General features: G+C 36.2%; 1 protein-coding gene across 1 annotated transcript in view; it reads right to left on the reverse strand.

The window, feature by feature from the left end:
* The window catches only part of CNNM2 (cyclin and CBS domain divalent metal cation transport mediator 2), a 119,680-nt gene that overhangs the window by 53,576 nt on the left and 50,129 nt on the right, over positions 1-15,975 (reverse strand). The window lies entirely within an intron of this gene.

Raw genomic sequence — 15,975 nt, forward strand, 5'->3', positions numbered from 1 at the left:
TGAAAATTGCATAGCTGCTATCAATTTATTGAGGTCCTGGTGGACCGTGGTCTCATATGGCAGAAGTCTCTGCTGCATCTAGTGAAGGTAGACAATTGAGGTGTGATTGAAGATGGAGGCCATTGTGGCTGCCTTTATCGCCCAGGCTGCAAATTGATGCATCTTGCACAAGTTTAATTCAAGATTTTTTTGTCCTCGGTCTTTATCCTTCCATTATGTCATTTGACACCAGGGAAGATGACACAAGGGATGCCACAGGCCTATCTACTGGAGAGATTCAGCCAAACCAGGAGCCATATTATAGAAGCACCTATCATTTCTGTTTGGTCAGAAAGACACTGGGCTGTGTCCACTGATTCCGGACCACATCTATGAATAGTTGTGGTGCAGTTGTATCTTCCTGTTCTATGGCTGGTTCTGAAAACAGATATTTGCTGGAATCTGAGAGGGTCAATAATTTTGGGATTGTTACAACATCTACGCCCATTCCTGATGTCACCTTAGCTTTATATAAAAGCGATTTAAATATGACTGGAGAAAACAGACCAGTAAATGCCAGAATTTTTGATGCTAATCCCTCATCTTCGGATAAATCCAAATCTCTCTGACCCCCCTTCTTGCAATAATGAATCCTCACTTTCTATAGAGGGGTTTGGGGACTGGGCTCTATGCCAGTGAATTTGGTCCCTGTCTAGGTGAGGATACTCCTGTAAACTGGCAAAAGACTGTGAGGTTTATACTGCTGGGGCACAGCTTTGTTGTAACAATGTAACAATGCCTTGTAAGATTACCTGGGAAATTAAGGATGTTATGTCACCAGATAATTCAGACATGTAATGTTTGTCTTGTCTCAATCCTGCAGCAGTAGATGTGAAAGTGGCTTCTGGCAGAGACCTTCTTTTATTGGAATCTTGCTGCTACTTAGATGTTTCTGGGCAGAAAAAAGGGATTTATCTCTTTTTTTAAAAAATTTAAAGTTTTTTTATTTACAGTACAATTTAAAAAATGAACAAACATAAAAAACAAAAAGGCATGGACAGATATGATATTCCAATTTACATATTTTCATCAAGTTATTTCTCTTTCTAATAGATCTTTATCTCTCCATATACTGTATGTAACTTAATTTTAGGTACAGTATTAATTACATTTTTCTTCTTTAATAATGTAAAAACCTATACCTCTCTAGTTTGTTGCTATAATATAATCCCAACATTCCTCTTAAACTCCCTGACTTCAAAACACTGTTCTGATTCGTGTCTATGTTATTGCAGCAATGGGGAGACAAGGGGAAAGAGACTGCTCTCTAACTCCCTCTGGTGAGTAGCTCTGCAGAACTGCAGCTCCTGAGTGAGTTAACGGCTCATTCTGAAAAGAGCGGGAACTGACAGCCTCTGTCAAATGACTAGCAGCCTGTCTTGATTGCTCTGTCAGGCTGTTTTGAGTCTGAGGAACTGCTTCTCTAAGGCTCTTTGTCTGCACTTAGCATCTTTTTTCAGAAGCCTTTGAGCACTTATTTGAGCTGGGAGTTTTTAAAGTGGCTCTCCCTTGTCTGCAGGTTGTGACCTCCTCAGCAGCCTGACATTTTTCTGAGGGCTGATCTTTTTCCATTTGAATTGTGGCATTTTACGCCATCTTGAAAGTAGTTACACAGACAAGCAGGTAGAAGTTGCCAATATTAGCCGCACAGACTTCCCTGTGTCTCTTTAGTGGATATGTCTAGCCAAAAGTAGGCAGAGATGCCAAACTCGCTTAGGCTGTAGGTGGCTGAGGCTTCTGGCAGGGGAAAAACTGCCCTGTTGTATGTAGCTTCTTAAATCAGGTGTGCCTAGCTGAAACTAAGCAGGGACTTCATTTCCGACAATATCAGTTTGTATTTAACCTCTTAGATCAGGTGTGCCTAGCTGAAACTAGGCAGGGACTCCATTTCCGACAATGACAGTTTAATGGCAGCGGAGCATTGCCAGCAGACTAAACTAGCCAGCGACCATGCCTGTTGGATCTTGGTGGCTCTGATTAAATGTTTGGGAGTGCTTTTTGTGGTCCGCTGCCCTGATAAGACCGTCTGAGCTGTCCCAAGTGATTTGGAGCTGCTGGGATGATCGGTGTGACAGCCGTTTTTTCCCCAAGCTGCAAAGTCGCGCGGGAAGGAAAGATGCCACTTTTCGCTAAATTGGAACAATTAAGTACTGTGGCACAAGAAAACCTGATCTCCTATGAAGAGCTCAAGGATCCCAAAATTTTGACATGTCTCTCTTATCTCACGACGGAGCCAAAACTTTGGTCAGAAAGGGGCAACAATGGGGCATGGCTACAAGTTTGACAGCTTGGCCTCTAAGTAGTTAACCCATTCTTGGACTCTCCTGGGAGAACTCAGGAGAATTCTTAGAAACCTGGCATTCCTACCAGCAGCAATCCATACTCAGAGTTATTTTATTTATTGATTTGATTTTTTTATGCCGCCCTTCTCCTTAGACTCAGGGCGGCTTACAACATGTTAGCAATAGCCCTTTTTAACAAAGCCAGCATATTACCCTCACAATCCGGGTCCTCATTTTACCCACCTTGGAAGGATGGAAGGCTGAGTCAACCCTAAGCCAGTGATGACATTTGAACCGCAGACCTGAAGATCTGCAGTACTGCACTCTACCCGCTGCGCCACTTAGGCTCTATATCAAAAGTTTGATATCAGAGTTATAAAAATACCCTTATTATAACTATAAAACAATATAACTAAGGACCTAATTCTAACACATTAGTTCAACATACTGCTTCAGAGAATATTTAAAGACTTGCAATTTTCTCATCATAGATTGGTTTATCTACATTTTTCTATAAATAAACATTATACGAAGAACATAAATCTCTAAACCTCTACTGGTACATACTGGGCTTTGCTTGGTTGGTAGTTCTTGTAAGCAATTAAAGAGCAAAAAGAGACAAAGGTTATTGGGTTTTGAGCACAGATAAAGAAGGGAGATAGGAGCTTTCTCATATTTCCCAAGAGACAGGTATCTTTTCTTTATCCTCAAATGTTTTGTTTTGGAAACAAATGTATCTATTTCTGTCATTTCCTTTAAACTTGTGCTATTTAGACTTGTCCTATAGATAAGCATGAGTGACTGCAGTGTCTGAGAATGAGTTTTGGACCCCAAAACATTCCCAATCTAAGCATGAAGCTTTCAGAAGTTAAAATATGCTCTGCTATGAAACATATGTCTCAATGAATAATATTTGTGGATTATAGCATTCCTTCTTTAATCCATAGTCTAACAATCAAGTCAGCACTTTCTATGGAGAGCATGTTTCTGAGTTTAAATTCAAAAGACCATTTGAAGGAATCTAAGAATTCAAAAATACTGAAATAGACATTAGAAAATGTTTTCCTTATTACACAATTACTAATAATAACAATGGAGTAAGCCTAAAATCTGGAAATTTTTCACACCATCCCCTTTATATCATCACTAACCTTGTTTTAAATCACTACGAAAAAGAACACAATAATAATTACATCTCTAGTAATCAGAGGGATTTGAGTTTATAAATTCTCTTATTTACTTTAAATTGTTTTCTTGTTACTGTTCAAACATTCAATCATACCAAAATCTCCATTATCTGATTGATAAGAATTTCTTCAGATTGTCTGTCATCTTTAAGTTTTTGCAGTCATTTGTCTTCATCTTGTCTCTGTTGGCCTCTTTTTCAATTGTCTTTGATTTTCCTCAAAAGACTCTTGCTTTTGCATATTATGTTCAAAAATTTAAGCTCAGGCTTCATGAATATTGGTTCCAATGAGCTGTTTGATTTTACTTAATCTGGCAGTTCAAAATATGCTCAATAATTTTCATTAGTACCTCCATTCAGAGGCATATATTTTTCTTCATTTGAACCTTCTGATGTAACCACAATAAATATGCTATAATCAGAAAGTCCATTATAGGAATTTTCTTTTTTCTTTTTTAAAGCTGGGGTGGCGTAGCAGGTAGAGTGCTGTACTGCAGGCCCCTGAAGCTGACTGTAGATCTGTAGGTCAGTGGTTCAAATCTCATCACCAGCTCAAGGTTGACTCAGCCTTCCATCCTTCCGAGGTGGGTAAAATGAGGACCTGGATCTATTTTTATTTTTATTTATTTTTGCTTATTTTATTTATTTTTTGTCAAGCCTATATAAGATAACAAATATAAGTATAAACATGTTTATGGATGCATTAAATGGATGCAAATAAATGGGGACATTAGGACAAATCTCTTAGGAATGGGGTGAGGTCAACAGTATACAGTCTAAGATTAAGTTGTGGGGGTTTGGGGAAGAAACCACAGTCAGGTAGTGTATTTGCCAATCCAAAACAGGACAAGGGATCAGGATATGAATACATAGAAGTCAACTGAGATTTGAGATTTCCAGTCCTCCTCCCTGAAATGTACTACAAATATAAACATAAATATTCCAGGTTCAATGAAGGAAATTATTAAGAAATCCTGTTGTCTAGTTCCTAATCATCTAACTGTTGGTGTGTTATTGCTTGTATGTTACTTTGCATCTCCGTGAAAATCAATGTCTATGTCATAACTAGTCTGTTATATTTACTTAGCATTAACTTATTAATCATGCTGTTAAAGTTAAAAAGAAAATGAAACTTTCTGATATCTTAAATGAAATGATGGTAAAAAGTATATATATTTTCATCCTGGTTGCAAATTTTAAAATTTAAATCTAGCTGACAAGCACTACATAGGTGGGCAAAATCAAGGAAGCAAGAATTACATAAATTTCATCAAAGTATTTTCAATGCAATTCTGGAATAAATATAAGATGAACTGACCATCTTCATTTACACAAAATTAATTAATCGACACACTTGACCGTTCTAGCCAATTATAATTACCTCTGATTTGGAGTTCAGTTTAACATCACTAATATTCTATACTTTTCTCAAATAATGCTGGGGGGAAAATGTTTATTTTTACTGAATTTACTCAACTTGATGAGACTGCAAAAATATACTAACTAAAAGACAATAATTGATCTTCAATTCATTTGTTTGAAGCAATATTTATTGAACTGAGCAACTTTTCGTCAGGCATGGGGGAACTGAGATATCTTCCCTAGGCCTATATTGTTTATGTATGGTATGTTGTGTGCATGTTTTTTAAATTATGGGATTTTAGTTTTAATTATTAGATTTGTATTGTATATTGTTTTTCTATTACTGCTGTGAGCTGCCCTGAGTCTACGGAGAGGGGCGGCATACAAATAGATAGATAGATAGATAGATAGATAGATAGATAGGTAGGTAGGTAGGTAGGTAGGTAGGTAGGTAGGTAGGTAGATAGATAGATAGATAGATAGATAGATAGATAAACAGACAAACAGACAAACTTTTAAGATGAGTGAATTTTGGCTGTTATAATTGAAATTGACCCTTCTTAAAAATACTGAGGTTGAGAAACTAGTTTGAAACTTCACTTGAAATAGTCACTTACTAAACAGTAACATAGTAACATCATACGGTAATTCAAAAAAGCTAATTATAATAGCAAGAGCACTTAAATTTATGGCATATATTGCTTCATAATGCTTTACAGCTGATCTCTAAGTGGTTTACAGAGTCAGCCTATTGCTCCCAACAATCTGGGTCCTCATTTTACCATCCTCGGAAGGATAGAAGTCAACCTTGTTTAGTGAGCAAACTGCTAGTAGTGGGCAGATTTAATCAGCAATACTGCATTCTAACTACTGTGCTACCAGATACTACTATCAAAACCACACATTTATATTTATAAATCTTATATGGATGGTCATCGATGTGCCTGTGGAATCCTTCATTGGAGAAAAGACACAAAAGCCCATCTCTTTTTGTTTAGATCCTATCTGTTATGCATAATTAGAACCAATTTAAAGATAACATAAATGAAACTTAAAATATAAGTTGCTGACCTATGTAAAACTATTGCAGTAGATTCACAGTATGTAAAATAAAACCTTACAGGGGTCAAATAGTATTACCCCCTGAAACTCACACTGACCTTTTTATTTTCCATTGGAGTTGCAATTTTCCAGCAGTTTAAGCTCGTTTGACTTAATGACTCTACATGAAGTTGAAAATGGAAAATGTTCCTGGCAAGATTGTTCCACTCAAGAGTAATTTATGCAGGTGTATTTGCGTCAGGCCCCACCTGTTTTATACTATGGACTCTATGTCACTGACCTTTTGTCTGGAATTTTTAGTTGGTATGCCTGTATACAATATTATTTATGGCACATTGTGTACATGTAATACTTAAGTAAGTGACGTTTACTAGAAAAAAATATAATAGTCAAATAGTCCAGTGGACTTTCCTATTATCTTACAAACTTCTTGTAACTGAATTAAGTTCAATATTTTTTATTTAAGACTATAACAAAACATATAATCTACCTATTACAAAATACATTTCATATAGAAATACATTTGAAAATTTGTTTCTAAATAATGTTGTTAAAGTGGTCAACATTTATTGAGGGTGATTTTCCTATGTAATAGTAAACCTTCCTGAATAAAGAAAAAAAGAAAAAGTAACAGTAAGCTTTTACTGAGGCAAGAGCCAACACAAGGGAATAATAACAAAAATTTCTGGTTTTTTAATCATAATAGAAAAAGAGGGGAGGAGAAGGAGAAGAGGAAGAAGATATTTGATTCCATACCATATAATTGGATAATCAAGTACCTAGAAATAATAGAAGTCAATGTAAACATCAGAATTTTGTGAAAAGATCAATGGCACAATGGTAGACACAGTGCTTGCTAATCAAAACTGATAGACTGGGAGAGAGTGCCTGCAGAGAGGGCTCCCCGTACCACTGGTGGCATGAGTGCATAGGTTCACCATCATGGTCCTATGGAAAGAACTCCACGAGTCTGGATGGAGGCAACCATTATAAATATCTGGGTACCCTTCAAACTGACAACACCAAGCCCACTGAAGTCAAGAAGAGAGTGAAAAAGATTTGGGTCCAATAAGTTATTGTTTTTTAGGTGCTGATTTATCCTCTATCCACAAGAAGGGCAGTAGAGAAGAAGCTGGTAACTACAGGCCAGTTAGCTTGACATCAGTTGTAGTTAAAACGATGGAGACTCTACTCAAAAAGAGGATAAATCACCACCTAAAAAACAATAACTTATTGGACCCAAATCAGCATGGCTTTACTGAAGGCAAATCATGTCAGACTAATCTCATTGATTTCTTTGACTATGTCACAAAGGTGTTGGAGAAAGGTGGTGCCATGGATATTGCCTACCTGGACTTCAGCAAAGCTTTTGATACGGTTCCACATAAAGAGCTGTTAGATAAATTAGTGAAGATTGGAGTTAATCCCTGGATAGTTCAATGGATTTGCAGCTGGCTGAAGCGTAGACATCAGAGAGTTATTGTTAATGGCAAGTATTCTGAGCAGAGATAGGTTACAAGTGGTGTGCCACAAGGGTCTGTTCTGGGTCCTATTCTTTTTAATATGTTTATGAGTGACATAGGGGAAGATCTGGTATGGAAGGTTTGCCTCTTTGCCGATGACTCTAAAGTGTGCAATAGGGTTGATATTCCTGGAGGCGTCTGTAATATGGTAAATGATTTAGCTTTACTAGATAAATGGTCAAAGCAATGGAAACTGCAGTTTAATGTTTCCAAATATAAAATAATGCACTTGGGGAAAAGGAATCCTCAATCTGAGTATTGTATTGGCAGATCTGTGTTAGCAAAAACTTCAGAAGGATTTAGGGGTAGTGATTTCTGACAGTCTCAAAATGGGTGAACAGTGCAGTCAGGCGGTAGGGAAAGCAAGTAGGATGCTTGGCTGCATAGCTAGAGGTATAACAAGCAGGAAAAGGGAGCTTATGATCCCGCTATATAGAGTGCTGGTGAGACCACATTTGGAATACTGTGTTCAGTTCTGGAGACCTCACCTACAAAAAGATATTGACAAAATTGAACGGGTCCAAAGACGGGCTACAAGAATGTTGGAAGGTCTTAAGCATAAAACGTATCAGGAAAGACTTAATGAACTCAATCTGTATAGTCTGGAGGACAGAAGGAAAAGGGGGGACATGATCGAAACATTTAAATATGTTAAAGAGTTAAATAAGGTTCATGAGGGAAGTGTTTTTAAAAGGAAAGTGAACACAAGAACAAGGGGCGTACATAAGCGTACTAGAGCGCCTTCCATCCCCTGTCCAATTGTCTGTCCTCTATCTCCTCTATCTTTTCTTCCATTCATATATATCCATAGTATATCCAAAGATGGGCTACAAGAATGGTGGAAGGTCTTAAGCATAAAACATATCAAGAAAGACTTAATGAACTCAATCTGTTAAAGGGTTAAATAAGGTCTAGGAGGGAAGTGTTTTTAATAGGAAAGTAAACGCAAGAACAAGGGGACACAGTCTGAAGTTAGTTGGGGGAAAGATCAAAAGCAACATGAAAAAATATTATTTTACTGAAAGAGTAGTAGATCCTTGGAACAAACTTCCAGCAGACGTGGTAGATAAATCCACAGTAGAGGGAAGGAGGGAAGTAGGAAGGGAGAGGAAGAAAGGAAAAAGGAAAGGAGAAAGGATGGCTTTGATTGTAAAACTAGGGGAAATATGATAAATATAAGAAAGTAAACAGAAAAATGATCCTTTTTTATTTATTTGACAGCTGTATGATTAATATTAAAATGGAAGATGTTAAAAAGATTAAAATAATATTAAATAATTATAATTAATTTGAAAGTATAATATTGATATATGTATGTATAAGCACTCTGACACCACATTGTTTAAATTAAAAATGGAATTTTTGTATTATAAATTAAAATAAAAAAACATTATGAAAAAAATTGTGGTCATAAGTTGAGAACTGCCTGTATTAATTATTTTACTTTTTAAAAATATTTAAGATAAATGATAGGTAGATGGATCAAAGAAAGAAAGAAAAAGAAAGAAAGAAAGAAAAAGAAAGAAAGAAGAAAGAAAGAAGAAAGAAAGAAAGAAAGAAAGAAAGAAAGAAAGAAATCAAGGTGTCAGTTTGTGAACTGAAGTTCAAGGAAAAGTGGGTCATGCAGAAAGAAAATCACCCAAAACACACAAATTGTATATTTAAATAATAGCTAAAGCAGAAGAAAGTTAATCAGCAGTTACTGGAAATGTTTAGTTGTAGTGATTGCTGCCCAATAAAATTAGTTACTGGAAGCAAAGTTTAACATGCTTTCGCTACACACAAATATCTAATCTTGGATCATATTCCTCAATACATAGGTAAATAAGTGTAATGTTTTTTATTCATTTGTTTAGTCAAGTTCCCTTCATGTAGTTTTTGAATGTGTGAAGAACAGATCATGTTTAAAGTCATAGTTATGCAGAAATAGTGAAAATTCAAAAAGGTTCACAAACTTTTAAGCACCACTCTCTCTTTGTGTGTGTGTGCACTCATATATGTGTAAAATGTTTAAATAAAGTATTTATTATTTATCAACAATAAATGGATCCAACTGCTGTTTCAATTTCATATTTTGTTTAAACAAAGTTTAGAAGTAACCTGCAATAAAAAACTGTTACTGACTGTAAAAATAGAACAAAAAACTACATCGCTAAATAAGTCCTTCTAACTGAAACAATCTACAAATACTATTAAAACAAATAAATAAAATAACTTGCAAATACAGTATTAGTAATGCATTCTTTTGTTGTCACAGCAATGCTACTCAGTTAATTCCAAGCAAAATAGGATTTGTTGACTTGAAATACATTATATATCTATTACATTTGCAGATGCTTTCATCTATAGATAGTCCTTGACTTACAATCATAATTGGGACTGGCATTTCCAATGTCATGTGATGTGGTCATAAAGTGAGACTGGATGACTGCATTGCTTAAGGATGACAATCCGGCAGTTTCACTTGTCATTGTTAAGTAAGAATTGTAGGTTTTTAAGCAACCGGGGTGGCGCAGCAGGTAGAGTGCTGTACTGCAGGCCACTGAAGCTGACTGTAGATCTGTAAGTCAACGGTTCAAATCTCATCACCCGCTCAAGGTTGACTCAGCCTTCCATCCTTCCGAGGTGGGTAAAATGAGGACCTGGATTGTGGGGGCAATAGGCTGGCTCTGTTAAAAGGTGCTATTGCTAACATGTTGTAAGCCGCCCTGAGTCTAAGAAGAAGGGCGGCATAAAAATCAATCAATCAAACAAACAAACAAACCAGGGGCGGGCTACTTCTCGGAAGGGGGGGAGGGAACACAGTGGGGTAGCAAAAATGGAGGTCCACCCCAGAGCACGCAATTTGCATTGAAAGACGTTGAAAGAAAATGCAGAGCGTCTTGCATAAGCCACACCCACAGTGTGGTAGTAAAAATTTTGGTAGCCCTTCACTGTAAGCAACCCATTTTATTCTGGGCTTGGCCTTTCCCAGCCCTGAGACTCAGTAAAGTAAGGCTCTATCTTTAACTCCCCTCCCCTCCCCTCTCCTATCTATCTCACATCTATCTCTCATCCATCTCTGGCCTCCCAGCTACCTTGCACCCTGTATATTGTGGCTCATCTATCTCTCATCCATCTCTGCCCTCCCAGCTACCTTGCACTCTGTATATTGTGGCTCAGGGGCTGCTTTTGGTTCTTTCTTTTTAATGCAAATTACTCTTCTAGTTAAGCCTAGCAGCCACAACAGGCATGGCTCATCAGGAACAAAATGACAATGAAGGTCATTTGGAGCAGTGAAGCACTGGGCAGGAGAGGACAAAAATGGCATTAGAGAGAGGGAAGCTAGGCAGATGGGAAGTTAAAATGCTACTGCACTTATAGATACAGACAGGTTGCCAAGCGTCCAAATTTTGATCATGTGGCCGTAGAGTACTGCAATGGCCATAATTTTAAGACACACACACATTCTAAATCCCATCATTCAGTGTTGCTGTATCTTGGACAGTTGTTGAATGAATGATCGTAAATCAAGGATTACCTGTAAAATGACTTAATACAACATTTCAGGCATCATACATCTCAAGTTATTGTTCATGCTCACCTATTGTTCATGTTCACCTGTTCTATAGAAAACTTCATTTGCTATAATCTTTCTGACTGTCGTCCCCCCCTCCATTGGCTGAATTTCAACACTTGTGTTTTAATAGTTTCAGTCTTGAAGTACAGTATAAGGTTTAATTTTACTACTTAACTGATTTATTGTACATTAAAATAAGAATATCTAAATAATTTTCAACAGATTTGGTTGATTGTTATGGCCGGGGTTTAATGCAGACACTACATTTGAACATAAATTAATCCTTAAGAACTATCATAAACACATGCAGAAGTTTCCAGCTGAACGAAGCCATGCAGAATACACTCTCTATGTTTCCCAAACTTGAAAGATTTTGAAAGCTATTTTCCCATGGTTCCAGTAAGTACTAAGAACATGAGATAAGGATACTACTAGATAAAGGATCAGGATTCATTAAGGATGTTTTCCATTGTGGTTAACCAATGCCTTTTAAAATGGTTTTTTACACAATTTCTTAAGAGTATTAGTGATCCTGTTAATTCTGAAGTACAGTGGTACCTCTACTTAAGAATTTAATTTGTTCCGTGACCAGATTCTTAAGTAGAAAAGTTTGTAAGCAGAAGCAATTTTTCCCATAGGAATCAATGTAAAAGCAAATAATGCGTGCAAACCCATTAGGAAAGAAATAAAAGCTCGGAATTGGGGTGGGAGGAGGAAGAGGAAGAAGAGGAGGTGGAGAACAATCGGTGCCGAAGGAAGAAGGTGAGGGGAGGGGAATAAAAAAAATCAAAAACTTTAAGGCTTAAAAAAAAAGAGGGACTCTGAGGCGGCGAGGCCTCCCATACACCTGGTGCAAGGCTGCCTCCCATACACTGCACCAGAGAGAGAAACCCAGGGGGAATGGCAGGAAACTGGCCAGGCTTTTGTGCCGCTCTCAAATTTCCTGGGAAATTTTTCTGGGTTTGGGTTCTTAAGTAGAAAATGGTTCTTAAAAAGAGGCAAAAAATCTTGAACACCCGGTTCTTATCTAGAAAAGTTCTTAAGTAGAGGCATTCTTAGGTAGAGGTACCACTATATATGGAATATGGAAAGATACTATAACAAAATAAGAACATGTTAAAATAAAGCTACAGTTAACTACAACATAAACATCCAGCTATCTTTCATTCGGAGGAAGATGTACATTAATCCTTATTTCATACCCATTATATTCATCATTATTTCTATAATGCTAAGCTTTGATACTAACTTTCCCTTTTTACATCTCACTAATCTTTGGAAAACCCCTTGTTTACTGGAACGTGCAAAGAACTGTGTCACAAGATAGAAAGTACCTCATGGTGTAAGATACGGGTATAAGCTCCACGATTGAACCTACATTTTCCTGTTTATGTGATTTGTATCTGTTAACTTCTTTTCTGTATAAGGACATGATATTATCTATAAGTTGTTATTGGCAGGTAAGATGACATGCCTTGACAGGTCAGAAACTACTAAACAAGATAAATAGATTTGGAAAGATAGCGGAACTAAAAATTAATAAACAGAACTAAATATTAATAAACAGAAAACCAAAAATTAGAACTAAAAATTTGACGAATACACAAAATCAAGAATTAGAAAGAAAATTAGAGATTAAATTGTAAGGAAAGTTAAATATTTAGGAATAACAATGTCATCAAAATATACAACAATCAAAGAAGATAATTACAAGGTATTACTTTAAAAAACACAATTAGAAAAATTGAATAAATTACACATATCATTAATTTTAAGAATATCGACTATTAAGATGTCAGTACTGCCTAAATTTTTATATTACTTCCAAGCAATACCGATACAATTATATTTTTTAAAAATTGTGCAACTAAATAAAACTATCTAAATTTTTATGGGTTGGAAAGAAACCTAGAATCAGGCTAAAATGGCTACAGGATAATAGAAAGCAGGGAGGATTCAGCTACCTTGACTGTGAATTGTACTATCAAGCCTCAATTTTTGTATGGATTCAGCTTAAAAACAAAATGCTTCTGGCTCTACAAGGACAGAATTTACAATTAGGATGGCATGCGTTTCTCTGGGATGAGAAACATAAAAGGCATTTATACTTTAGAAGGCACAAGATAAGAGATTCACTACTTAAGGTTTGAAATAAAATCAAAAGATACCATTATAACAAGATACCAAATTGGTTCTCTGGGACAGAAACTATAACACACCCCAGTACTACAGATTTAAATAAGATGGTCAAATATTCAGAGATGTTGGGTGAAGAAGGAAATTTAAAATCAATGCAACGATTAGAAAAACAGAGAATCAAAATAGATTGGTGGCCATATTTTCAGATTAGGTCAAGATTAGAAAATGATAAACAATATGGAATACAGAGGCAAAATTCAGTATTAGATACAATCTTACTGAGACAAGAAAAGAAATCTATTACAAAAATTTACAAATTGTTACTAAATTACAACATGAAAGATGAAATAATATAAGGGATTATGATCAGTTGGGCTAGCTAGAAATATTGGATATAAAATAAATTTGGAACAGTGGGATAAAATAAGGGGGGATTATAAACTGACCAAATCAATTATGTATAAGAACATATATAAGATGTTTTATAGATGGCATTTAGCCCCAACAAGACTGGTGAAAATGTACCCCATTTTATTACTGAACTGTTGGAAATGTGATTATAATAACGGAACATACTTCCATGTGTGGTGGACTTGCCCTGAATAAAAAAAATGATATAAAATTCAGACCTGGGTAAAGGAAATTACAAAGCAAAAATTAGGTAAGAAACCGGAAATCTTTCTGCTTGGGATAATAGAACCAAAAAATGGGAAAATAACATTATTATATCATACATTATTATATCATCCCATTTTCTAAGCAATGCCAGTTAACGGAGCCGTAGGGGAGGGCCTTCTCTGTGTGCCGCCAGCTCTCTGGAACTAGCTACCTCCTGAGATCCGTACTGCCCCCACCCTACTGGCCTTCCGGAAAGTCTTAAAGACCTGGCTTTGCTGGCAGGCCTGGGGCCATTGAGCAAATGAAACATCCTTCAGATCTGGCTTCAAAGGATATGAGTGGGGTTTTTTTTAATAAGTGGTTTTATATTGTTCTTTTAAATTATTTTTTAGCTGTTCTTGTTGTAAGCCGCCCAGAGTTCTTTGGGAGTTGGGTGGTATATAAAAGGAAGGAAGGAAGGAAGGAAGGAAGGAAGGAAGGAAGGAAGGAAGGAAGGAAGATACCTTTCTCCTATTTTTAACATATCAAGCCCTGTCACGTGAACTGGGCTGAGAAAGAGTGACTGGCTCAAAGTCACCCAGCTGGCTTTCATGGCTAAGGTGGGAGTTGAACTCATAATAATCTCCTAATTTCCAACTTTATCAGAAATATGAAATTATAGCATCGGAACTGCCCCCATACTTTTTATATAAGACTTAAATTGCTAATTGAGTTAATTATTGTCAATGAATTTATTCATTGGGTTAATACTAATACTGTAAGCAAAACTTATACTCTGAAGATTTTCAATAGTACAACTCCTAAAAATCTTTATTTTCACTTTAAAAAAACCTCTAATTTCAGTTAGTAAAAATTTACTCTGATATGAAAAATAAATATAAACAAGTAAATACTTAAATTGGATTTCTTTTGTTTTGGTATAAGTAGAACTCTATAGACCAGGTCTGTGAAAGTTGTGGTCCGCAGGCCTATACTTCACATGCTGGCCACACCTGTCCCATTTTAGAAAAAAGGGGAAAGTTGTGATACATCACATGCAGAGGTGGATTCTTGTTGGTTTGGACCGGTTCACCTAAACCAGTAGCCACCCTCTGGTAACATTACACTGATGTTACAGAACCAGTTTGGTTGGTGGCTGTCCATGGATGCCATCTTTTTTTTAAAAAAATTGGGGGGGGAGTTGAAATTTTTTAAAAATTACTTTTCTTCTGAGCATGTGCAGAAGCTGAGTTTTTGGCACTATGCATGTGTTTTCAGCTTTTTTTTTGCTTTTTAATTTTTTTCTGTACTGCGTATGCACACAACGTGTGCGCGTGCCCACAAGATGCGGGAGGAAGCGAACCAGCAGTGAGGTAAGATAGAACCCTCCTCTGGTCACGTGACAACATATATTTGTGAGTTTGACACCCCTGCTATAGACTATATGCTGTGCTATTATAAAATATTGCTAATATGAAATTCTAAAATGTGTAATAATAGCTTATAAGTAGATAGCTATATAAATGTTAAGTACAAATTAAAAACAATTGAAAATATATAATTTGTGATAACTTTCCTGCTTAGATATTGCTAACCTGAAAAGTATATGTATTTATACAAAATTTAGTCTTTTAATCACAGTGCAATTCTTCAACAATTGTCTTAATCACATTCCAACTTTCATCAGCTGTTAGTCCTGTAAAAGGCTGGTGTATTTTTTAAAAAAATTAGGAGTAACTTCTGACATGATTTGTTGTATTTTTAAAAATCTACATTTAAATTTAATAGTAGATATGGATTTATTTGAAGAGTAATTATCAAGTAATTCAGCTGATGTAATACATCACTGTTTTTCAAGGAATCCTTTCCATGCAATATTAAAAGAAATTCTTCATTATAGTTGATCACAGATGTTTCCTATCCATTAACCTTTGCTACTGGATCATATGCATGTGCAGAAGCATTCTGGGTGGGTGGGTAGAGCTTCCCACCACTGGTGCCACCGGTTCTAAGAACCGGGCCGAACCGGGAGCAACCCACTGTTGCTCTTATCTCCTAATTCTGATCTTTTTCTTTGCAACAATACAACGTGAGCCAAAAAAAGGACAAGAGACACCATCCATGCATTCTTTATCTCTTCTCATTTCCCAGCTAACTGTCATTAGTTAACAATTAAACCAGGGATGCTTAAAAAAAGATTCAGATTCAGTTTTGTATTTAATTAAG

The sequence above is a fragment of the Erythrolamprus reginae genome, chromosome 5, assembly GCF_031021105.1.
Source record: "Erythrolamprus reginae isolate rEryReg1 chromosome 5, rEryReg1.hap1, whole genome shotgun sequence".
In the NCBI taxonomy this organism is placed as follows: domain Eukaryota; kingdom Metazoa; phylum Chordata; class Lepidosauria; order Squamata; family Dipsadidae; genus Erythrolamprus; species Erythrolamprus reginae.